Source organism: Tachypleus tridentatus, chromosome 3 (genome assembly GCF_004210375.1).
Source record: "Tachypleus tridentatus isolate NWPU-2018 chromosome 3, ASM421037v1, whole genome shotgun sequence".
In the NCBI taxonomy this organism is placed as follows: domain Eukaryota; kingdom Metazoa; phylum Arthropoda; class Merostomata; order Xiphosura; family Limulidae; genus Tachypleus; species Tachypleus tridentatus.
This window is the reverse complement of record NC_134827.1, coordinates 86322283-86347645: the sequence shown is the minus strand read 5'-3', so window position 1 is coordinate 86347645 and position 25363 is coordinate 86322283. Positions and strand designations below refer to the sequence as shown.

Genomic DNA, 25363 nt, shown 5'->3' with positions numbered 1-25363 from the left:
ATACGAAAATAGTTAATATTATATTCACTGATAGCCCTCACGTAGCTTTGCACGAAATTCAAAACATACCAAACTTTTGGCTGGGCGTGGCTGAGTTATTTGCGTGCCCTGACTGTAAATTCGACGGTTCGTGATGGATTGTATTTCGTTGCCCCAAAACGGCTTCCATGTTTTGGGCCATAGGTGTTGTATAAGAGAAGCCCATTCATTGGCAGTGGGTGCCGTTGAGTAAGTTTTCTCCTCTCTTTCAGTTCAAGATTAGGGACGACTAGGTGCAGGTGTAACTTTTTTATGATAGTTCGAAATCAAACTTGTTTGTGTGGATATCAGTGGATGGATATGAACTTTATTTTTAAAGCAATAATTTTTGCCATTACTTTTTTTTATAATGATGTTACAATATAAATATACACATTGCGCTTAGCTACATCATTGCTATCATTGAATATTGAATTTGAAATATCGATGAACTACGACTGCATCATGCGCGAAATGTTTTATTGCTCAAAGCCCAAGGCTTTGCGAAATTAGAAAACGAAAAGTCATCTTTTTTCGGCACAAGTGCGTCACTCGTTCCATAACGTAGACAATCTCTACCAGAGAGGAAAAAAAATGTTTGTAAAGGCAGGAACAGGGGAAAAATAATCGGTTTTCAGGGAGTAATGGAAGAAGTGAATATGAGTACTACGAATCTGGGGCCGTCTTGGGAATACCATCCCCCATCCTACCACTGAGCACTCACCATTGAATTTTTAGGGAATTTTTCATCATCCTGAACGGGGCTGGTCAAAAATGGACATGATTTATTGTCGGCAGCTTGTCGGTCCTCGGAAGGACTGTGGATATGTATCATGGAGCCGATTTCCTCGTTCAACTCAGGCAGATTGCATGAAATCTACACACAGATATTCATTCTAGAAGAATAGAAGTCATGCTCCAACTATATTGTGTGGGGAACTTGAAAGCTTTGATACTTAGATACGGAAACGTTTAAAAAGTAGAAAGTTAAAAAAAAACTGTAATGAATGGAAAGATTACTGATAAAATAACAACAGAAAAGCGAGACACAAGAACTAGCGTTTTTTTGAAAACACCGGTAAGTTGGGACATTTCTGAAAGAAGATAAAAAGAGACGTGGTAACGTAACATTTAAAGCTTGTTCACCTGGGCCTTATCGAACAAACAATGAGAAACAACATTTCGAAAAAGACGTGATACGATTGAGTCGAACTAAAGGCAGGTATTTAGTAGTAAATTAATTCCTATGATGTGAACATTTTGAAACTTACCTTTACAGTGCCCTTTACATAACGTATAGTAGTTTTTGATAACCGATTAAATTCACGGGCTCGATAGGAGGTCTGTGTTGTTATTTTTGGTTTTTTGGAGAAACTTTGTGGAGTTATATCTTTTCTTTTGGTTGTATCTATAATATATCAAAAATTTCACGTTAAAGTAAAATAAATTCGTGTTGAAGGATTCAGACTTCTTTTTGAGCGTACTTTTACTTGCCATTTTCCCGAAAACTAAAGTGCGCGTAAGCTTTATATAGTTTTAAAAATAACGGGCTAGAACGTTAAAATATAATTCTTAGAAGAAGAGAGTGTTCAGTTTTCATACTGCTCAGTTACAAGAGGAAAATTTAGCACTCAATTGTAGTACAAAATATACTGCTTGGTTAGAAGAAGCGTAGTTTTAATTTAAGTAAAAGACGTAGCAGTCAGTTAAAAGATCAGCTATGATAAAAACTATAGCACTCAAACTAATGAGTACTTAAAGCTTAAAGGTTCCAGAGCTTATATTTATAAAACTAAAGAATGGAACTCGAACTTCACAAGTAAATATAATACTCAATTAGGAGAAAAATATGGTGTTTTATTGTAAAGAAAATATAGTGCTCAATAAAATATATTAATACAAAAACATATATTGTTTAATTAGGACAGAAAAGTATAGTGTTCATTTAAAGTAAATACAATGTATTATATTAACTAAACATATGGTATTGAGAAAAAGAGAAGATAACATACTATGCAATATACAAAACATAGTTTGTTCACTTGGAGGGACGAAACACACTGCTCACTTAGAATAATAAATTATATTTAGTAACTATCCATTTAAGTAAAATATAATAGTGGTTAGGTGGAATAAAAGTATTTCTATTGCAATTGTTAATTATTGAATGGGAAAACTAGTGCCGTTCAAGTGAGAGCTGGGGTATTCTTTTATGGTGTCATATAAAATGTATATTTCAAACACTTTCATATTCTCACATTTTGTGTATTACATAAAAACAATTAGCGTAGTGTAATATAAACGTAGATAAAAGCGATCCTGCTAGTGCTTATGTCAATTGTTTAACACCCACAAACATTTCCTGAGAATTTTGACGTGTGAGCATGTCGTGACATGTCTTAGAAAAATTACATGTTTGAAACGAACATGATATTTCTGAATGACCTTTACCATAAACCATAGCAGAGAAGATCCAAGAAGACTTCCTGTGGGAGTTGAGACATCCTATATTGTATATATTTTTGAAACTTAGTTAAGAAACTCGCGCTGTTTCGGAAAATACATTTTTATCTACGGAACCTCAAATTTATATCGGAAGGTCATATCAGAAGCAGGAATGTATATCTTCTGATTGCACTTGGGTTATCGAGTTATCATGCTCCATACCTAAATAATGAAGAAAATCGACGTGTCTGTTACGTTTTGGAAAAAGAAAGTTCCACCTACTGAAAGCAATCGGGTAATTATCTCCCTAAAGAAAGAAGTTCCACCTACTGAAAGCAGTCGGATAATTATCTCCCTAAAAAAGAAGTTATACCTACTGAAAGCAGTCAAGTAATTAATTACCTCCTTAAAGAAAGAGGTTTCAACTACTGAAAACAGTCAGGTAATTACCTCTCTAAAGAAAGAAGTTCCACATACTGAAAGCAGTCAGGTAATAACCTCTAAAAAAAGAGATTCTATCTACTGAAATCAGTCAGGTAATTACCTCCCTAAAGAAAGAAGTTTTACCTACTGAAAGCAGTCAGGTAGTAACCTCTCTAAAGAAAGAGGCTCTACCTGCTGAAACAGTAGATCAGAGAGTTATACTTTATAAAAGCAGTCCAGTTGTTTCGCTCTTCAAAGCTGTAACATATCTTCGAAGAGGGAAGTTCTAGCTTTTGAAAGCACCTGCATTATTACATCCGCTGGAAGTTTGATCTTCCGCGAAGAATGAAATAAGTTCTACTTCCTGGAAGTGCTTGAATTGGAGCTTTTGATTAAAGTGTTCGTTCATTATTCAATATTGTGACACAAATGCCACATTTCTTTAATGACACAACGAGTGGTATTTCGTTAGTGATTGATTTTTGTAACGAAAGGATGCAGTATGACCGATAGAAGGTTGATGCTGGTGTATGATACAGAAAATATGAAAACTACATACTCTCTTTAAACGGACAAACATGTGTCTCGTAATTTACCATTCTCGATTTTTTTAGGAAAAAATTTGTAAATAAACAAATAGTTGGATTAGTCGGATAAAGTTCTGGTTTCCTTAACCAAAAGAGTATAAATATTGTTCGAAGTTAACCAGGCCGTGAACTACTTTGTATCACGTATCGGAAAGAGATTTGTTGCCCTGTGGTGGGTTCAAACCCCTGCAATACCACAAAATATTACCCTCACTTCAAGTTGTTGGGGGCGTTATGTAGTATCAGTTAATCCTTTAGCAAAAATGGTGGGTGGTATCAACTCTCCAATAAACACACGTGTTACAGATAACTTCTGGCTCGTGTTTATTACCGAACCCTCGTTTTTCCTTTTCCTGTTAGGACGAAGTCCTTCATATCCGGTTAAATAGTTTTTCCATATATATGAACATTGTGTTAAGGTCATACACTCATACACTAATCCCCTTTCGTTGCGCGTAACTGCAGGCATCATTTAATGGCAAACCGTTATGGCTACCTTGTTGCGTTTCTATTGACAAACTATCGGTCCTAAGGTTATTCAGTATCAACCCCAGGGTAGCTTGACCATGACCTCGTTACGCCAAGGGCGTCGAAGACAAAAAAAAAAGACAAGTTTGGAACCGGTCATTCTTCTCACGATGTTGTAACAGTAAACAGGGGCTGTACGGGACATAGAAATGAAAGTTTATCGTTCTATGTAAGGTATCCATAAGGTTTCTTCTTATTAGAAGTCCGTTGTGACGTGGCTGTTCACAGCTTTTCACGTTTAAGAGACGTGATTAAATGTGTGACTTTTGAAAATTTGCTCCAGCAACAAATTTCGTAACTACTCGAAGAGGTTTTCTTTGGATATAAACTTGTTCGTGTGTCTTATAGGAAAACAATAATCCAGTAGGTAATATTCTACATAATATCTAGGAGAGAGAGAGAAAGTAAGAATAGCAATATTTACATATTAAAATAAAGCAGTTTTGATTACATGGTTGAGGGCGGTCATGTGCTAATGTCGGAGCTTATAAATTCTGATTTTTTAGATCAGTTATTATCGTTCTGGTTTATGTTTTAATATAAGCTTTGATGCTTATCGGTGACTTCAGTCACTTTGGTTTTGTTCCAAATATGATTTTGAAAAATAAACGATAGTGGTATGTTTGAAATCGGTACTTCTTTGACAGGAAGCTTTGAAGCTGTATGTTAATGGTGTTTTATATAATGTATTAGTTTAGTAATGATATATCGATGCAAATTGTAAAGTGACCATTTAAAAGGGTGTTTCAAATATAAGTTGTAATGACACACCCGTGCATGTTGTAAAATGACAATGTGATATGGTGTTTTATGTATCAGTTGTAATGACACACCTGACATGGTGTTTTATATATAGGTTGTAATGATACATCCATTCAAGCTGTAAAATAACAATGCAATGTGGTGTTTTATGTATGAGTTGTAATGGCACACCCGTGCAAGTTGTAAAATAACCATGTGGTATATTGTTTTTTATATATAGCTTCTAATGACACATCCATGCAAGTTGTAAAATAACCATCTGTCATGGTGTTTTATTTATAAATTGTAATGACACACCTGTGCAAGTTGTAAAATAACAATGTGATATAGTGTTTTATGTATAAGTTGTAATGACACACCCGTGCAAACTGTAAAATAACCATGTGTATTTTTTTATATATAGCTTGTAATGACACACCCCTGCGAGGTGTAAAATAACCTAGTGATATGGTGTTCTGCATATAACTAGTTTAGTAATGACGAAACCATGTAAGTTGTAAAATTACAATATATAAATGTGTTTACTAATGTAATTATAACTATCGTCTATAAGAATGTTTTATAGGTAACTTATGTTTTTATTCTTTCAAACATAACGTTTCTTTCTCTGAGGGTTCGATCCTCTGCGGTGGAAATATTAGAGGTAACATAATCTGTAGCTTTGCGCTATATAAACCCACACACATTATTTATGTCGCTTAGAATTAAGAAGTCGGCTTCATATCACATGCTCTATAAAACGCACATAACTTGATTTTGTGTGCTCGTGTCTTGCGTCACTCAGTTTAAAATTACAGCTTGTTCAAAACTACAAGATTTTTTTTATTCATTTCAGCGTTAAAGAAGATATTAGAATAGACAGGCTCGATAGGGTTCCGTAATATTTTATTGTGTTTTAACGTCGTGTGTGTCTCTTCAGAATAAACTTGTTCTTATCGTTTTTTTTTTATATAAATTTTATATTTCACAACATTTCGAATTGAACTGACTACCTCGTGGTCAACTTGTACAAAAATGACTCTCGGGACTTCGATGTATCCGGACGGGAAGGATGTTCATTGCACTGTGGCACTGCTAGTTCAGAGTAGCTTCAGTAAGAAGTGTCTGTGTTAACGTTGAAACTTGGGTCCGTGGACCTAGAAGTAATACCGTGAGAATCCCACACACTTACAGATTCAGGGGGTTTAAGTTTGAGTGACTTTTGGCCCACTTCCCAGCAGCTGCAGTGCCACTGTTACGTCGTCTTTACATCCTTTGCAGCCACTGATGTCGCCACTACAATAGATAACCTTGAGATACTCGGTCATTTCAATTCAAGCCTTACTCTCTTCTCCCCCTGGTGGCTGGACGGACACAAGAAAACCACGTGGAAGCAATGGTAGGGAAGAGCTCGTCTAGGTCGGTCACTGCCCTGGTCGAGGAATTTGACCCCGTGGGTAACAAATAACTGTGGTAAACAAGTCGACAGTAAGGAGTAAACAACTGTTGCTGGGTTGGGTAAAAAAATGTAATTGGGCAAGGATGTTCGAGAGCACGAGGTTCTCCCTTTTTCTATATACTGAAACTAGATCTCGAGAGAGGAACGACAAGTTGATAAAAGATACGGATGAAAAACTAGCGAAAACACCAAAAACGACAGAAGGCGTGGTTTCCCGTCCTTCTGCTAACGGAAACTTGTGTATCGTTAGTTTATTCAATAATTCTTCTCACCCACTTTTGCGCTTCAATTTCTTTTTTAACTTCTTAACAGAGATGATTAAAGACGTTTTTTTTTCTATCATTTCAGTTTTCAGCATAAAATAATATTCGGTGGATGGTGATAAATAAATTTACGAGAGAGAGAGAAATTCTGTTTACGTTTAAAAACCTAAAAATCGTTTCTAAACAGGCAAACAAGTAACGAATAAATTAGGTGTGGTCCAAATTTAGGCAAATAATTATGTATTATTAGTACCGTATACTGATGAACGTGCCACAAAATGCTGGAATATTATCCACTATGAAAACTTTTAAAATAAATCGTCATTAATCACAAAAGTCTGCCTGAAAACGATGTTTTTGTCAGCAAAAAATTATGAATTTATGTTGCGTAATTCCTTAACCTACGTTACGTAGTTACACGTGCAGTTTCTATACGTCAACATAAGTTTTTAAACATATTTTTTAAAACTTCAGTTTATATCACCGTTGGAACATTTTTGTTAGTAGTGTAGTAAGATTTTCAGGAAGGATAGAAAATGAATCAGAATTTTAAAATAAAACTACATGTGAATTCTAACACGTTTCACAATCAAAGTTTTATTTTCAATCACAATCGAATTACATGAAAATATATATATATACCCTTTCCAATCGAAACAAATCTGCTATCTTACATCAACAGTAATAGCATTATTAGATATTTTTAAAGTTTTTGTGAAATATGTAACTTGTTCAGTGTTTCTTTTCCCATTAAATTATCTTTTCCACTCACGATATTTTTTATTAGAATATGATAATCAACTTCTTAAAGAAAAGAAAACCTATTTATCAAGTGAATATGAAAACTAATCGAGATGTATATACTTACGCCTGTTAAGCAGCATTAATCATTAATCTCTATTAAACAGTGTTAATCGAAATATTTACTATCTCTCTGTTAAACAGTGTTAATCAAGATATCTACTCTTGTTTGTTAAACAGTATTAATCCAAACATATGTACTCCCTGTCTATTAAACAGTGTTGATCAAGGTATTTACACCCTACCTGTTAAACAATGTTATTCAAAATATATACTCCCATCTGTTAAACCGTATTAATCAAGGTATATACTCTTGTCTATTAAACAGTATTAACCAGTATATAGACTCCTGTCTATTAAACAGTGTTAATCAACATATATGCTCCTGTCTGTTAAACAGTGTTAATCAAGGTATATACACTTGTCTGTTAAACAGTGGTAATCAAGGTATATAATTCTGTCTGTTAAACAGTGTTAATTCCGGTATATACTCCCGTCTGTTAAATAGTGTTAACCAAGGTATATACTCTCGTCTGTTAAACAGTGGTAATTAATATATATACTTCTGTCTGTTTAACAGTGTTAATCAATATATATATATACTCCCGTCTGTTAAACAGTGTTAATCAAAATATTGACTACCTGTCTGCTAAACAGTGGCAATAAAGATATATGTTTCCTGTCCGTTAAATGGTGTTAATCAGGATATTTGTAACCCGTCTGTTTAACAATATAAAAAGAGAATGTAATTAAGAAGTTGTAAAGGTAAAATGGTTTGATATGTAGTTGTGTATATAACATAACTGTGTTTAAACAACGAATGGTTGCATAATGAATGTTAGTAAAGTTCTGTACAGTTGTATTGATAACCTAGAGTGCAATACACACCGATTCATCAAACAATCATATGGAATAATAGAAAACAAACATACAACTGAAGAAACAGTCATATGGATAAGAGGGAGAAGATCCAAAAACACTTAAATAACAAAATCACATGGATAATCTGGAGTGCATACAAATAGTCTGAACGAATAGTCATATGGATAAATGAATTGCGTATAAAAAGATTAAACAAATAGTCATATAGATGACCTACAGTGTATACAGACTTAAATAATCATATAGATATTCTAGAGTGCATATAGACTTTACAAACAATGAAATAGATAACTTAGAGTGCATATAGACTTTACAAACAATGAAATAGATAACTTAGAGTGCATACAAACAAAATAAATAAACAGTTATATGGACAACGTACACGCATATAATCTTACTGTTGACACATTAACCACACGAATGACGAAAATGCAAATAGTTCAATAAGAAATCTTGAATTCAAACAACAATTGTTTGAACAGTTGCAGGGCCTGGCATGGCCTAGCGCGTTAAGGCGTGCGCTTCGTAATCTGAGGGTCGCGGGTTCGCGCCCGAGTCGCGCCAAACATGCTCGCCCTCCCAGCCGTGGGGGCGTTATAATGTGACGGTCAATCCCACTATTCGTTGGTAAAAGAGTAGCCCAAGAGTTGGCGGTGGGTGGTGATGACTAGCTGCCTTCCCTCTAGTCTTACACTGCTAAATTAGGGACGGCTAGCACAGATAGCCCTCGAGTAGCTTTGTGCGAAATTTCAAAAACCAAACCAAACCCTTGAACAGTTGCGTGGGATGTGTTGATCGTATAAGAATAATTAAGATAAACAATTTCAGGGATTCCTTAAAACAAACAAGTATTTGTGTAAATCCTTTTGATTATCTAAAAATACATATATTTACCACATATAAAGTATAGAAGACAAACATTCCCAGATGGTTGATCCTCTTAGCAGTTGTTTGTGTGTAGCTTACTAGGTTTGTTTGATAAATGTATCGTGAACTGCGGTTCCAAGCTGGTTTGTTTTTGAATTTCGCTCAAAGCTACACGAGGGCTATCTGCGCTGGTCATCCCTAATTTAGCAGTGTAAGGCTAGAGAGAAGGCAGTTAATCATCACCACCCACCGCCAATTCTTGGGCTACTCTTTTACGAACGAATAGTGGGATTGACTGTTACACTATAACGCCCCCACGGCTGAAAGGGCGAGCATGTTTGACGTGACAGGGATTTGAACCTGCAACCCTTAGATCACGAGTCGAACGCCTTAACCCATTTGGCTATGCCAAGTAACTCCCCGCTAGTACAGCAGTAGGTCTACGGATTTACAACTCTAAAATCAGCAGTTCGATTCTCCTCGGTGAATACAGCAGATAGCCCGATGTGGCATTGCTATCAGGAAACACACACACAAAACCAAGGTTTTTCAGATTGAGTCATTTCGCAGAAAACAAAATAGAAACTATTACGTCGCTGGATTGAGATTGCTCAGTAACACTTAATACGACTGTGTAAAAACAAACAACACCACCACCAGAAAGTATCGTGTAAAAGTTTATATAAGATATTCGTCGCTTGCTGCTGTACTTTATGCATTAACAAATTTCTACCTAAATTATAATTTTGGGTAAGAAAATTTAAATTAAAACCAGAGTTGGGTTACTGTGATATATTTATAGATCTTAAGGGGAAGCAAAGAAAGGATGCGAACACTTGGGCCTTAATAGCGCGTGCGCCATTTCACACTCACCGTTTTTAAAAGTGAGAGTTTGTCGTCGTTTAAGTAAGACCTGGTGTGTTGTTTTAATTTTTTTTTCAGTAACGTAGGTTGTTTGCCTTTCAGAATATCGACGTTTGTGATTTGTTGTTTGTTGTGGTCGTTCTGTTGGCGATTCTTCAACAACACATGTGTCATTGGAACAGGGGGAGCTGAGCTAGAGGGGCGGGGGCTTACACGTGCACGAAGACGATCGTTTTTTTGTCCTAGCGCATGTGTTCAAAACACAAGTTCTGCGGCTACGTCAGCGCGTGCCAAGGTCGATTTATTTTCGCGGTCAAACTATAGGAGTCGTGTTCAGTAAGTATTTTTTTCCTCTTTCTTTTTTTTTTTTAACTGAGTGTTTAGTGCGAATGAAAAGATAGATGGTGTAACATACTGAACCTGTTGTAATCTATATAATATATTAGTTCAAGCGTATTCTATTTTGGAAATATATATAAAGTCGTTTTTTTAATAACACAAGCAATTTATCAGCTGCAGATTTGTTTTTGGAATTTCGCACAAAGCCACTCGAGGGCTATCTGTGCTAGCCGTCCATAATTTAGCAGTGTAAGACTAGAGCAGTGGTTCTTAACCTTTTTCAGTGTTTGCACCCCTTTCAAATCAGTAATCATTTCTCGCACCCCCTGGAAACTTAAATATAAAAATATAAAACATACTCTTATGTAAAAATATAGATTTGCTTTAATTATTCATGGGCATCCTCGCACCCCTTGGGAATCATCTTCGCACCCCCTAGGGGTGCGGGCACCCCTGGACTAGAGGGAAGGCAGCTAGTCATCGCCACCCACCGCCTTCTCTTGGGCTACTCTTTTACCAACGAATAGTGGGATTGACCGTAACATTATAATGCCCCCACGGCTGAAAGGGCGAGCATGTTTGGTGCGACCAGGATTCGAACCCGCGACCCTCGGATTATGAGTCGAACGTCTTAACATACCTGGCCATGTCGGACCTATCAGTTACGGAAAAGTATGCGTATCACAAAGCTCCAATAGATATATATTTATAAACCGCGTGTTTTATTTTCGTTCTGCGCATGATAATTATTTCAGATAATACCGGTATTACTTCAGTTTTAATTTGCAGAATTATCTGTAGGTTGAGGTATTTAAGTGAAAACGAAACAACGTATCATAATCATTATAGTGAAGATCATTGTAAATACAGTATATTCATATTATGTTGGATAATAAATTCTTTACCTTAATCAGCTGTTAGAGTATCTATTTAAGTCAAATTGAATTTTTCCCCGCTGGTACAGCAGTCAGTCTACGGATTTACAACGCTAAAATCAGGGTACGATTCCCCTCGGTGGACTCAGCAGATAGCCCGATGTGGCTTTTCTGTAAGAAAACACACACACACAGCTCGAATTAGCGCGGGAAGCCAACTCAGTAGCGGCGAATGTTATCCAAATGAGGTTTGTAATATCCTTCCTTTATCTTGAACTTTGTTTGTTTCGGATATTCGTCCAATTTTGAACTGTTGGACTAGAGGGAAGGCAGCTAATCACCAGCATCTTCCGCCAACTCTTGGGCTGTTTGAATCGAATAATGGGGTTTGACCATCACTTTAATAGTGCATCCACGGGCCGAAAGTGTGGGGCGATTTCATGGCAACGGGATGAGAAGCATCTGCTTACAGTCTTAACCTTTCGGCCACGCCCTGTCCTTAGATTTTGTTACAATCACACCTTTGAACTCTTTAATGAAAAATGTGGTTTTGAACCTTGGACTGATGGTTTTAATTGTCTTGATAGAGATAGACACGTCTGCTGTTATTAGGTAACAAAACCTATATAATACCCAGCGGAATAGTGCGGTTTCACACTACGTCAGCTTTTACCAAATCCAGTTCGTTCAATGAGAGTCGGATGGTTCGAACCGTTTATCGCCATGAAATAGTATAGAAGTGTATGTTTAAACAAACGAACTCTATTATGCCTAGTGTACCTGACGTTCATTCACATTAAATGTATATTATATATTATTATCCATAGGTTACACTTCTGAAACAATTCGAGACGTTAGCAATTACAACAACAATGTACTGTATTTATCACGTTAAAATAGTAATCAGTGATGTGTACGTTTTCAGGTAAAATTCATTTAGATTTGTTTGTTTAAAGTTAAGCACAAAACTACACAGTAGGTCATCGGTGCTCTGGTCACTACGGGTATCGAAATCCAGTTTCTAACGTTTAAGTCCGCTGACATACCACTGCACCACCAGAGGGCGTTGTAATATAGCATATAAATGTTTCTTTTCTTTTCACTCTCTCTCTATATATATGTTACATTTATTCATATATCTGTCTAAAAATAGTGATTTGAGACTGGTAATAAAACTTCCAAAACAGTGGATTGGGATCCAAAAGAGATCAAACATTCCATATTTGATTAATACACTTCTATATAAATAGAAAGATGGCTAGAAAGATAGAAGTAGTAAAAATTTCAATGGACGAAAAGAGAATCACTTTATAAAAAGATTTTGTCAACTTAACAAAGTAATCAAATCGATAGTTGATTAACACGTGTTGAAGGCCCGGCATGGCCTAGCGCGTAAGGCGTGCGACTCGTAATCCGAGGGTCGCGAGTTCGCGCCCTCGTCGCGCTAAACATGCTCGCCCTCCCAGCCGTGGGGGCGTTATAATGTGATGGTCAATCCTACTATTCGTTGGTAAAAGAGTAGCCCAAGAGTTGGCGGTGGGTAGTGATGACTAGCTGCCTTCCCTCTAGTCTTACACTGCTAAATTAGGGACGGCTAGCACAGATAGCCCTCGAGTAGCTTTGTGCGAAATTCCAAAACAAACAAACACGTGTTGAAAACATCCGAACGATCACTGTGTTCTTACACGTGTTTTATAGGATAACATTCACATCAACACCCCAGAAATAACAACACACGAAACACTTGGTTAATTCGTCACAGTCAGTCACTTTTGCTTATTCACGCTGTGGTGGTCACTATTTTATTTTATACCAGTTGGAGTACTCGTCCCCTAGACGAAAGTTATGTAAAATCATAGTTAATGAAGGGTTATTTCATGGCCTGGAAAGTTGCTTCCCTTATATGCAATTGTAAAGAAACGCCCATAAAAATGGCAAAATACAAAATGTGAAAACGCAAATTTTCATATATTTCCTTATGGACCCATTGAACCTTCGTGCCGCATTTGGCGAAGCTCCATCAACAGGAGGCTAAGTTGGGGTGAAAACCACAAAAATAAACGTCCATAAAAATCGCAAAACGCAAACCTGAAAATTTGTATGTATCTCCGCATGAACCTAATGAACATCCGTACTAATTTGGGTGAAGATCCATCTACACCATGCGAAGTAGTTACATGAACAGACGACAGGTAGTACTGTTATATTTATATAGAATGATAACTGGGCATTTCACATTTTCTAATTTTAAACGTTGTACACAATAACAATGAGCGAAAGAACAAATACAAAAGTATTAATGCAACAGAGTTTTGATTTCTATAATGTCGTACATTAGTAAAAAAACAATAGTAACAGCATGTAGAAATAATCTGGTCAGATTGGTTTGTTTCGAACATTCACGAAAAGCTACTCAAGGGTTATCTGCGCTAGCCGTGAGTAATTTTTAACTGATAAGACAAAAAGGACGAGAGTTGGTCAAGGACAATCATCGACGGCTCGTTGGCCTCTAAAGTCCGGAGCGAAGTTTTAGTATTTATGTTCTCTTTTCCTTTTTTTATCTTTACGGCAGTAAGATGCGAACCGTAGACTCTCGGATCTACAGTCCCACAAGCTACCCAATGGGCCATGTCCATCCTAGAAACATTCTGATCTTTTCTAATAATCCTTTACTTATTTTCTTTATTTTTGTTGTAGGCAAATTAAAATAAATACTTTGACGAAGTTTTAAGATTCGCACGTCGTTCATCAACTTTTACTGTATTACTAATGTGAACAGGCCCGGCACGGGCCCGGCATGGCCAAGCGCGTTAAGGCGTGCGACTCATAATCTGAGGGTCGTGGGTTCGCATCCCTGTCGCACCAAGCATGCTCGCCCTTTCAGCCGTGGGGGCGTTATAATGTGACGGTCAATCCCACTATTCGTTGGTAAAAGAGTAGCCCAAGAGTTGTCGAATGGTGGTGATGACAGGCTGCCTTCCCTCTGGTCTTACACTGCTAAATTAAATACGGCTAGTGCAGATGGGCCTCGTGTAGCTTTGTGCAAAATTCCAAAAACAAATCCGCAGCTGATAAATTGCTTGTGTTATTAAAAAAAAACATAAAACGACTTTATATATATTTCCAAAATAGAATACGCTTGAACTAATATATTATATAGATTACAACAGGTTCAGTATGTTACACCATCCATCTTTTCATTCGCACTAAACACTCAGTTAAAAAAAAAATTATGGACGGCTAGCACGGATAGCCCTAGAGCAGCTTTGTGCGAAATTCAAAAACAAACAAACAAACTAATGTGAACGCTTAACTTCGTAACTTATGCGAATTTTTGAAAAGCAGTCTTTCTTGGGCTATCTATGCTACGTACACAAGATGACTGGTGTTGTCGCTATTTCGTAGCACTGTTATTTGTACTGACCATTGCCACACTTGACCACACTTTGATTAAAGGATTCATTTGTTTTAATCGAGAGTATTATGAGAGAGTGAACGCTTCGATAAGTTTCAGCACGTGCAAACAACGATAATTTCAGACATGTCGACATGCAGCAATTGCTTGGTTTTTCATGGACACAAAAACAGAAAGAAACATTCGCTCCGTGTGATGCAAGACAAGATATTTGGTGAAATTAGTTATTGTGCATGCTACAAAATCAAAGACGTCTCACACAAATCCACGATGTTCAAAGCGTCTGGTTTACGGCCCTGAAAATCAAGCCCTGTGGCACGCAGTTTCTTCGGTTGTTAACCCCTTGGGCCGCAGACAGTCTGAAGAACACCAGACAAACACGTCCACCCGGTTACTTTACCCTTCATCCCCGCCAGTTGTTTACAAATATCGCGGATAACAGGTTGTGAGCACGATTCTATTAGGCCAATAGGGAAAAATGTCAGCTTGTGAGGCTGTCTGCTCGTTCTTCAAGCAAAGAAAGAGTTGACCTAGTTTATACCGCCATTTGAGCCAAATTTATTAAAAGAGCCGAGAATAGCAGTGCGAGGGTGCTTTTTCTAGTCTCCTAAATCAGCAGAAGGGTTGACCCAGTTATGGGTGAACTTGGGCATAGGTAGCATATGTGATATACCAGTTTTGGAGGTACTAGTGGAGAGAGAGGAATATATATTTCGTCAAGTAATAGGAATGGAATCTCCAGCAAAGCATGCAGTGGTTGTATAAACGGATGTGTGTTATTCGCGTTAGTATTCTATCTATCAGAATATTCTTGGTTACATTTTATGAGGGAAGACAACACTGGTAAGTACGGAGAGTCATTGTTATGTTATGGTTCTTCTAGTATCCTAACTTACTAGCCGTCCAAATCAGTGTATTTCTGTTGTACTTGTGGAAAGAGACAAATCCTTGTTGTTTTTTTTATGTAATTCTTAAGGAATATTTACCTAGTTAAACACATTGTTATTTGTATAGTTATCAGTTAGTGTACAACGCACTCATAATTTATGTAAAACACACTCATGTACTCAATACACAACACACCCATATAATTAGTATAATAATACACTAATATAGTTAATGTAAAACACATTCATGTAGTCAGTACACAACACACCCACATAATTAGTATAATAATACACTAACGTAGGTAATGTAAAAAACACTCATGTACTCAGTACAAAACACACCCATATAATTAGTATACAACACACTCATGTAGTTAGTGTACAACACACCCATATAATTTGTGTAATAATACACTAATATAATTAATGTAAAACACATCCATATAATTAGCATACAACACACTAACATAGTTAATGTAAAACACTCATGTAGTCAGTACACAACAAATCAATATAATTAGCATACAACACACTAACATAGTTAATGTAAAACACTCATGTAGTCAGTACACAACAACTCAATATAATTAGCATACAACACACTCATGTAGTTAGTACACAACACATCCATATAATTAGTACAGAACACACTAATGTAGTTAGTGTACAATACCCTCATGTAGTCAGTACACAACACACCCCTATAATTAGTATACAACACACTAACATAGTTAATGTAAAACACACTCATGTACTCAGTACACAACACACCCATACGATTAGTATACAAAACACTAACATAGTTAATGTGAAATATACTCGTGTTGTCAGCACACACACACCCCAATAATTAGTATACAACACACTAAAATAGTTAATGTAAAACACATTCATGTACTCAGTACACAACACATCCGTACGATTAGTATAATAATATACTAACATAGTTAATGTAAAACACACTCATGTACTCAGTACACAACACATTCATATAATTAGTATACAACACACTCATGTAGTCAATACACAACACATTCATATTACTAGCATACAACACACTCATGTAGTTAGTACACAACACATCCATATAATTAGTATACAACACATTCATGTAGTCAATACACAACACATTCATATTATTAGCATACAACACACTCATGTACTTAGTACACAACACATCCATATACTTAGTATAAACACACTCATGTAGTCAATACAAAACACACCCATACAATTAGTATACAACACACTAACATAGTTAATGTACAATACACTCATGTAGTTAGTGTACAACACACCCATATAATTCGTATGATATTAACATAGTTAATGTAAAACACACTAATGTAGAAAGTACACAATACATCCATACGATTAGTATAGAAAATATTAGCATAATTAATGTGAAACACACTCATGTAGTCAGCACACAATACACCCATATAATTAGTATACAACACACTCATGTAGTCAATATACAACACACCCATACAATTATTATACAACATGCCCATACAATTAGTATACAACACACTAATGTAGTTAGTGTACAACACATTCATATAATTAGTGTGCAACACACTAACATAGTTAATGTAAAACATATTGGTATAGTTAGTACAGAACACATCTATATAATTAGTATACAAAACACTAACGTATTTAATGCAAAACATACTTATGTAGTTAGTGTACAACAGACCCATATAATTGGTACACAACACACCCATATAACTAGCATACGACACACACATTCAGGTAGTTAGTATATAACATACTAATATAATTAGTATATAAGACACTGATATAGTTTTGTGTTCAATACACCCATATGATTAGTATAGAACACACTAACATAGATAATGTAAAACACTTATGTAGTTAGTGTACCTCACACCCATGTAATTAGTATACAAAACAGTAACATAGTTAATGTAGTGAGTACACAACTCACCCATACAATTAGTACACAACACATTCATGTAGTCAGTACACAACACACCCTTATAATTAGTATGCAAGACACATTTATGTAGTTAGTGTACAAGACACCCATGTAATTAGTATACAAAACAGTAACATAGTTAATGTAGTGAGTACACAACTCACCCATACAATTAGTATACAACACATTCATGTAGTCAGTACACAACACACCCATATAATTAGTATGCAAGACACACATTTATGTAGTTAGTGTACAAGACACCCATGTAATTAGTATATGACACATTCACGTAGTTAGTTTACAACACACCCATATAATTAGTACACAACACACCCATATAATTAGTATATAACACACTCATATATTTAATGTACAGCACACCCATATGATTAGTATACAGCACACTAACATCTGTAATGTAAAACACACTTATGTAGTTAGTGTACAACACACCCATGTAATTAGTATATAACACATTCATGTAGTTAGTGTACAACACACCCATGTAATTAGTATATAACACATTCATGTAGTTAGTGTACAACACACCCATGTAATTAGTATATAACACATTCATGTAGTTAGTGTACAACACACCCATGTAATTAGTATATAACACATTCATGTAGTTAGTGTACAACACACTCACGTAGTTAGTATGTAACATACTCATATAATTAGTATACAACACACTTACGTAGTCAGTACACAACACCCATATAATTAGTATATAACGCACTGATATAGTTTGTGTTCAATACACCCATATGATTAGTATAGAACACACTAACATAGATAATGTAAAACCCTTATGTAGTTAGTGTACCTCACACCCATGTAATTAGTATACAACACACGCATATAATTAGTGTACAACACACTTATATAGTTAGTGCACAACACATCCATATAATTAGTATACAAAACACTTACAAAGTTAATGTAAAACATACCGATGTAGTCAGTACACAACACACCCATATAATTAGTATACAACACATTCATATAGTTAGTGTACAGCACATTCCTATAATTATTATACAGTCCACTCATGTAGTTAGTGTACAAGACACCGATATAATTTGTATAGAACACACTAACACAAGTAATGTAAAACACACTTATGTAGTCAGTATATAAAAGATGCCCGAATAATTAGTAAACAACACACTTATATGGTTAGTGTACAACACGCCAGTATAGTTACTGCACACGTCGCTCATGTAGTTAGTATTGTACATACCCATATAGTTAGTATTCAACACAGTTGTGAAATTAGTTTTCAATATACTAATTTATTTGGCTTACCACACACTATTATAATAAGTATAGAACAGGGTGGTATGTTTATTACATGATAAGTATGTTAGTATTAAGAACAAAGTAATGTGGTTATTTCACAACACAGTTATATAATAAGTAAGCAACACGCTTATGTAGTTAGTATACAACATAGTTATACAGTTAGTATGGAATGTTTTTACGTAGTCAGTATACAACTCTCTTATACAGTAGGTAAACAAGGTGGTTAGGTAGTTGATGAATAACTTTAATATACATTTAGAACACGTATATAGTTGAGATACAAAGTATTACGCAGATCATAATCTTGTAGCAACGGGACGCGAACCATGAATTCCTCGATTGATAGTTCGGGCACGCTAACCACTTGGTTATGCTTGACTCTTTCGGATTTTAAGTTGATTCTACTTTATTGGCTATGAAGTGTCTGGATATAGTTGTTCGACACATTTACTGTTATTTTATGCTTTGTGGATTCAAAAGCTAAAACATTACTAAAAAGTAGAGTGAATAAGGTTCGAGTATAGAGATGACACATTTCGAAGTGAGTAACAAGTCACATTAAGAAGCCAAATTGGTTTTGAAAGTTAAAGTAAGGACCAGTCTCTGTTTTCATCTTTATTCCAGTCTCAAGCCTTCTTCGTGAAGAGCAGTGGATGTCTATTTAGGATTGATATGTCGCGACGGGTAAAGGGCAAAACAAAAAAACGTGTTCCATTTGTAGCGAGCACAGAGAGCTTTGAAAAGTATAGGAAAACAATCGTAGTTCTCAATTTTATGAACTCTCTAAAATACTGTACTTTTTTCTTCGTAAAAGCAGATTCTGTACATAGTGTTCTGGAGGCAATTTCTTTTTCATCCAGAAAATTGAAACTAACTGAAATAGCTCTCGGAAACTTTGATAAGTATGATCACAAAAACGTTGACACTTAAACTAATTCAACACACCGTGTACCCTTCTGTTCGCATTCGAGCAGCTGTTACGTACGTGGACGGTATGCATCCTTTCTCTCTGTGGTTTGGAAACTATTAGTGCATTCTCGATTGTCTTTAGCTTTAGATGTTCAAAAGTATGTGACTCTAATGTAGGTAATTAACATAATGTTGACCGAGCGAAGCCTGTTGTGAACAAACTACGAATGTTAGACCCTGTTTAAATGTACATCTCGGTGACACTAATGTGGATAACTAACGCAATGTTGACCGAGCGAAGCCTGTTGTGAACAAACTACGAATGTTAAACCCTGTTTAAATGTACAACTTGGTGACACTAATGTAGGAAGCTAATGCAAAGAAAGCCGAGTGAAGCCTGTGTCATTTGCTGGGACTTTTTCAGCGGCAGAGTTTCTAAGAGTGAAAGGAAAATGTTTTGTATCTACAGTATTTGTATAAACCGGTATTTGTTGTTTTAACTCTTGACCTTTCGACTCCATGTTTCAATAACAACACGTGTTAAGGACACACTTGCCTTGTACGAAAAACTGCGTGGTTCTTACTTTTACCTGTTTCCCATGTAAGTTATGGCTCGAATTTGTAATTATAGTAGAATACGATTTACTTAACGTTTTCCAGCCGTTGAGCTGGGTGGTGGTTCGTTCTGTTACAAAATGTGTTGTCAGATATAATACGTATCTGTGTTGCATTCTTAAGTAACAGTAAGTATATGCTATCTGTCAGTTACGTTAAATATTTCTGAATAATTTGGTTCAGGAACACTCAAAATTTGTGTATTCTTTAGTAGTGGCTCAGCTTAAAACTCATCCTAATTACAACCATGGGAAATTAGTGACAAGAATAACGAGAGTCGAAATATTGAGTGCACATTGTTTTATTTGGTTGAGCGTCGGCCAGGAAAGGAAGGATACAGGTTCGATACCTTTTTGTTTTGGTTTCAGTCTATTATGCTGAATAGGCATAACAGGCGTTACGAACATGAGCAATGATATGCTATATTAATACAACTAGATAAAATAAGTATTATGTGTTTAAACAATGATTAGATATGTTTAATTATTGTAAACCTCAACAACAATATAGTTTACCAATACGTTCAATAGAGTTAATGAGTAGTTATTATATCGAATGGTGTATTTTAACAATGCGTTGTATAGACTTAGTATTTATCAATATTTTGACAACAGTGTGATATATTCATAATACGTTGTAAAGGGTTAATGGTTATTGTATATAATGTAATCTATTAACTCTCAAAGTAACGACTTTTTTGTATACCGTTAAAAATCGTCTGGTTTCATATATACAGTATTAAGAAATACATTGTTTTATGCAACATTTGTAAAAACATTGCCAAAAAAATATAGGATAAAATCGCTCATTTTCTTTTAGAATATACAGATAACAATTCAGTAACTAGTAGGATCAAATACAATATTTATGATCTTTTTTTCTTATATTTACAGCTGGGAAAAACCTTACTAAATTTTAAATAAACAGGCTGTGTTTTGCTTGTGATATTTTGCCTAGATCGTAGATCTTTTAACCATCAGGAGAGTTCAGTTTTAAGGTGATTGGGCAATTAGAATCTAAGTGTTCTAACCTCCACCAGGAGAGGTGAGTTTCATGGTAATGAGAAGGTTATATAATATAGACATGTTTTTAAGTTTTTAATTTATTGAAAGCTCATTGTCACATCAGAATAACTGTTACAGGGTAAAGATTCGCTGCTGTTTTTTTTTATCCACTACAGAAGTGAACGAATGTTTTATTTACTTCGTGTGGACTGTGTTTTACGCTGGTTTCATAACCCGGAAGAGGAAACGTTCGTCCTGGACAGCATGATACCAGCTGACTCGAGGAGGTCTCGTTAACGTAGTCATTTAAAACATTTTAACAAATGCTTAAGATGATGAAAAGGATGTCATAAAAAAAGGAATCAGCTCTTCATTTTCAGTGTTTACCACAGCAAATTTAATGCCTGTCTGGGGGAATTTACACGTGGCATTTCTTATTGTGTCGTTGACAGAGAGCTCTTACGGGGTAGACTATCCTATTAGACCAAATACGGCAAGTGGTTGGGGTCCGAAGGGTTGCATGTCCCAGCGCGCGTGCCTATTGTCTGGCCCAGCAGTTGGGTGGATGTTTGTCTGTGTGGCTGACTTCCTGCATACAAAGGGTTGGTAATGGCGTCAGCTTGTAACCGTCATCAATAGGATGTCGAGGCCTGAAATAAGTACTTGGTTCGTTAATCATAGAGTACGTACTGTTTGGTCGTAAGTTTTTTGCCTCTGCGGCACTGTTGTTGAGGCGTGGCCACTCAGACAGCTGCCGTTTTGTTGGTTTCTCGGTCTTTACGGATCAGTCGTATAGGAAACAATAACGTGTTTTTCCCAGTGGCAAGCTTGTTTATCGCAGTGTCTTTGAGTAAAGACAAATACCGCAAAATGCACTCTCAAGAAACGAAGAGAATTACCTATCAAATATTATACCACCCCAGTGTTTCTACTTCAAAACGCCTTACTTTGGTTTGAATACCACATCAACCTGTTGGTATCTGTCTGTGACGTACTCTCAAGCCGGAACTTAGACTTTCGAAGTGTGAATCCGGAGACCCATGCTTCGCGTCTCTTTCCAACAAAATTGCGTTCCATACTTTGTTGCCGTGGGTTCGTATTAAAGGGACGATCAAATTCGATTAGAGAAATGCTGTTGACTCGTGATCTTTAATCTATTTGTTCAAGATTAAGAACTTCTAGTCCTCACGTTGCTTTGCAACGATATACGAAACAAACAATAAAACAGCTATGTGGTAAAGGTCAAACATCACTGTTTAAGCATATAGCCCTCGAGTACCTTTGTGCGAACTTCAAAAAACAAACAAACAAACGTTTCCAACAGACTAAATTAAAAGCTCCCTATGTTATTATGAAAGGTAATATTTGTCGTTGTTTTTTTCAGTTCGTATTCATAATAACATAGGGACCTTTTAATTTAGAATTACACGTCTGTTGGAAACGTTTGTTTGTTTGTTTTTTGAATTTCGCACAAAGGTATTCGAGGGCAATCTGTGCTAGCCGTCCCTAATTTAGCAGTGTAAGACTAGAGGGTAGGCAGCTAGTACATCACCACCCACCGCCAACTCTTGGGCTACTCTTTTACCAACGAATAGTGGGATTGACCGTCACATTATAACGCCCCCACGGCTGAAAGGGCGAGCATGTTTGGCGCGACCAGGATGCGAACCGCGACCCTCAGATTACGTACGAGTCGCACGCCTTAACACGCTTGGCCATGCCGGGCCCTGTTGGAAACGACTTTTATGAAGTCCATTTTTCTCAACATTTTAAACTTTCAAGTTTAAAAAAAATGAATTTTACTTAAAATTGCAGTTATCATTCCTCGGATGAAGCTTGCTCTGTTTCAAGTGCATGCGTGCAGTGTTTTAGTGAGGGAGATAAATGATTTAAGTAGTTACAACAGGAAATTAGGCACTGCGTATGAAACTAAGCAGTTGGACTTCTATAGCATCTGCTCAGGTGATTTTCCTTCTAATGCTCAAAGTTAAACGAATTAAAAGAGCGAGTCTTTACATAGTAGATACCACGTGTCTTCACTGGGAGATTGCATTTTTTTAACTTCAGGCAAATTAACTCTCAAGCAGCCGGGTCTGTGGTTTATATGGTTGGTCTCCATTAGTAACTGGTGGAATTACTTGGAATAGTAATAATATTGTTGTTTATAGTTTTATTTTGTGTGGCCCATATGTTTCTGGGGTCCTATACACCAACAAAGTTACGAACCTGGTTCGTGAACATTATTCTAGGGCTTAAATGCATTGATGCAACAATGGCCTTTTTACATAAATCCTTTATGGAAGGTTTTTGGCTGCCGATGATCTGTAGTGAAATGAACTTTACTTGTTGTTCATTTAGCAGTCTTGGTTATCTGGTACGTGGATCTGTCTTTTGTGATTTATCTGGCAACGTTGATCCCTCTTTTGGTGGCTTCCTCTCTACGGGTGATCATCCGGTAATTTTGACCTCTGTACTAGTGAATATGCAGTAATATTATCTTATCCACTGTTCATAGCTTTATTACATTGAATTGTTTATCTGCTAAGTTTGATATTCGGTGTTTTCAACCTGAACGTCATCTCATGTAACTCATGGACAGAAAGACCAGGTTACAGACCCACGGCTACTATTAACTGAATAGTAGGATTAACAATCAGTTTTGGACCCTGTCTTCCGCAGCTTTGCACGCTAACTGCAAGGGCCATGCTTGACCCTTGACATATCTAATAATAATCACTTTACGTTAACGTCTTAATTTACGATGAGTTATTAATCTTCTTGTTTTTGCCTACATTGCCCTCTCTACTTATGAGCATATGTTTATATTCTTATGATGATAATTATGCATATGGTAGTACATCTTTCCTTATTGGTCACATTATTGTGCACCGGAAATGAAATAGTTGTAATTATTGCTGTTTAAGGGAAAAATTAACGAAGAGCTGACTAAGCTCTGTCCACTATTGGGAATCGAACGCCAGATTTTAGCTTTGTAAGTCTGTAAATTTACCACTGACCCAGCGGGGAACAATTATGTTGTGGAAGTAGTCAACAGTACAATAAAAATACAGAGCAGAAAAAGACTATAAATCACTTTTGTGTTACATTTGATTAATTTTAGTTTTTGTCATACGTTTTGTTTTCGCCGATGTTCCAGATAAACGGATGAAATTTAAATTAAGTGTTAACGAATTAAATGTTAAGTTCATTGTAAGAAAACTCTTTACGTAAAACTTTATAAGTGTTGTCCTTTATGAGCGGGCATGACCTGGTGTTTAGGGCGCTCGACTAACAATCTCAGGATCACAGGTTCAAACCCCCATCACCAACCATGCTCGCCCTCTCAGCAGTGGGGCGTTATAAGGTGATAGTCAATCCCACTGTTCATTGATAAAAGGGTAGCCCAAAAGTTGGCGGTGGGTGATGATGACTAGCTCCCTTCCCTATAGTCTTACACTACAAAATTAGGGACGGCTAGCGCAGATAGCCCTCGTGCAGCTTTGCGCGAAATTCAAAACAAATCAAACCTTCATCAGCGATATTAATCACTCATCACATACGACTGTAATTTTTTGTTTATTGTCGCTGTTAAGAAAATCAGTTTAAGTTGTATTTAGTTGGTCATTGCCTTACATTTTCTTACGTCATAAAGTGCATGTATACATTTGAAAACAGTTTTAATGAGATAGCTTGTTCAAAATTCTTATTTCATTTCCAGCAAAATACAACGGATGTAGGGCCAATTGTCAGAAGACAGGACGGGGTAAGTTTGAATCTTATTTAAACATTCTATATTTACATTTTCTAGTGAACATATTTGGTTTGATTTAGTGGTCGGCTGTGGCTTACACTGTGATAGTCAGATCTCAACATTTTTTTTTTATTTGGAAGATTTAATAAAACAAGTAAAGAAAAACTTTCCAAAAAAGAAAGTAAATGTAAGAATGGCTAATACCAGTCCTTCAAAAACTGCAAACCAGGCAGTAGGGATGGCGTTTGCATCATCTCTAAAGGTACACAGAATGTTAACGTACTAAAACAGAATAAATTAAACTCAGTTGTTTATTGTTTATCTATTATTGGCTGGTAATTACTGTTTCACCCTGTACTTAAGCTTCTTAATGGAAGGCTGTATATTTGTAACAAAGTTAACTTCACGGGTAGTGATAACATCGTTTTCACTAGAAT

At 36.2% G+C, this 25363-nt stretch overlaps 1 protein-coding gene across 9 annotated transcripts in view; it reads left to right on the top strand.

The window, feature by feature from the left end:
• The window catches only part of LOC143247400 (uncharacterized), a 111271-nt gene that overhangs the window by 40016 nt on the left and 45892 nt on the right, over positions 1-25363 (top strand). The window contains exons 2-3 of one of the 9 annotated variants that reach the window (XM_076495422.1): positions 21065-21215; positions 24894-24938. The exons of 1 other annotated variant lie outside the window; for it this stretch is intronic. The gene's annotated coding sequence lies outside the window, so the exon portion shown is untranslated. Of the gene's footprint in view, positions 1-4343; positions 4365-9966; positions 10215-12711; positions 13285-14348; positions 15351-19805; positions 20158-20197; positions 20512-21064; positions 21216-24893; positions 24939-25363 lie in introns of those variants that run through there. 7 more of the 9 variants (XM_076495424.1, XM_076495420.1, XM_076495423.1 and 4 more) reach the window with 7 other exon arrangements.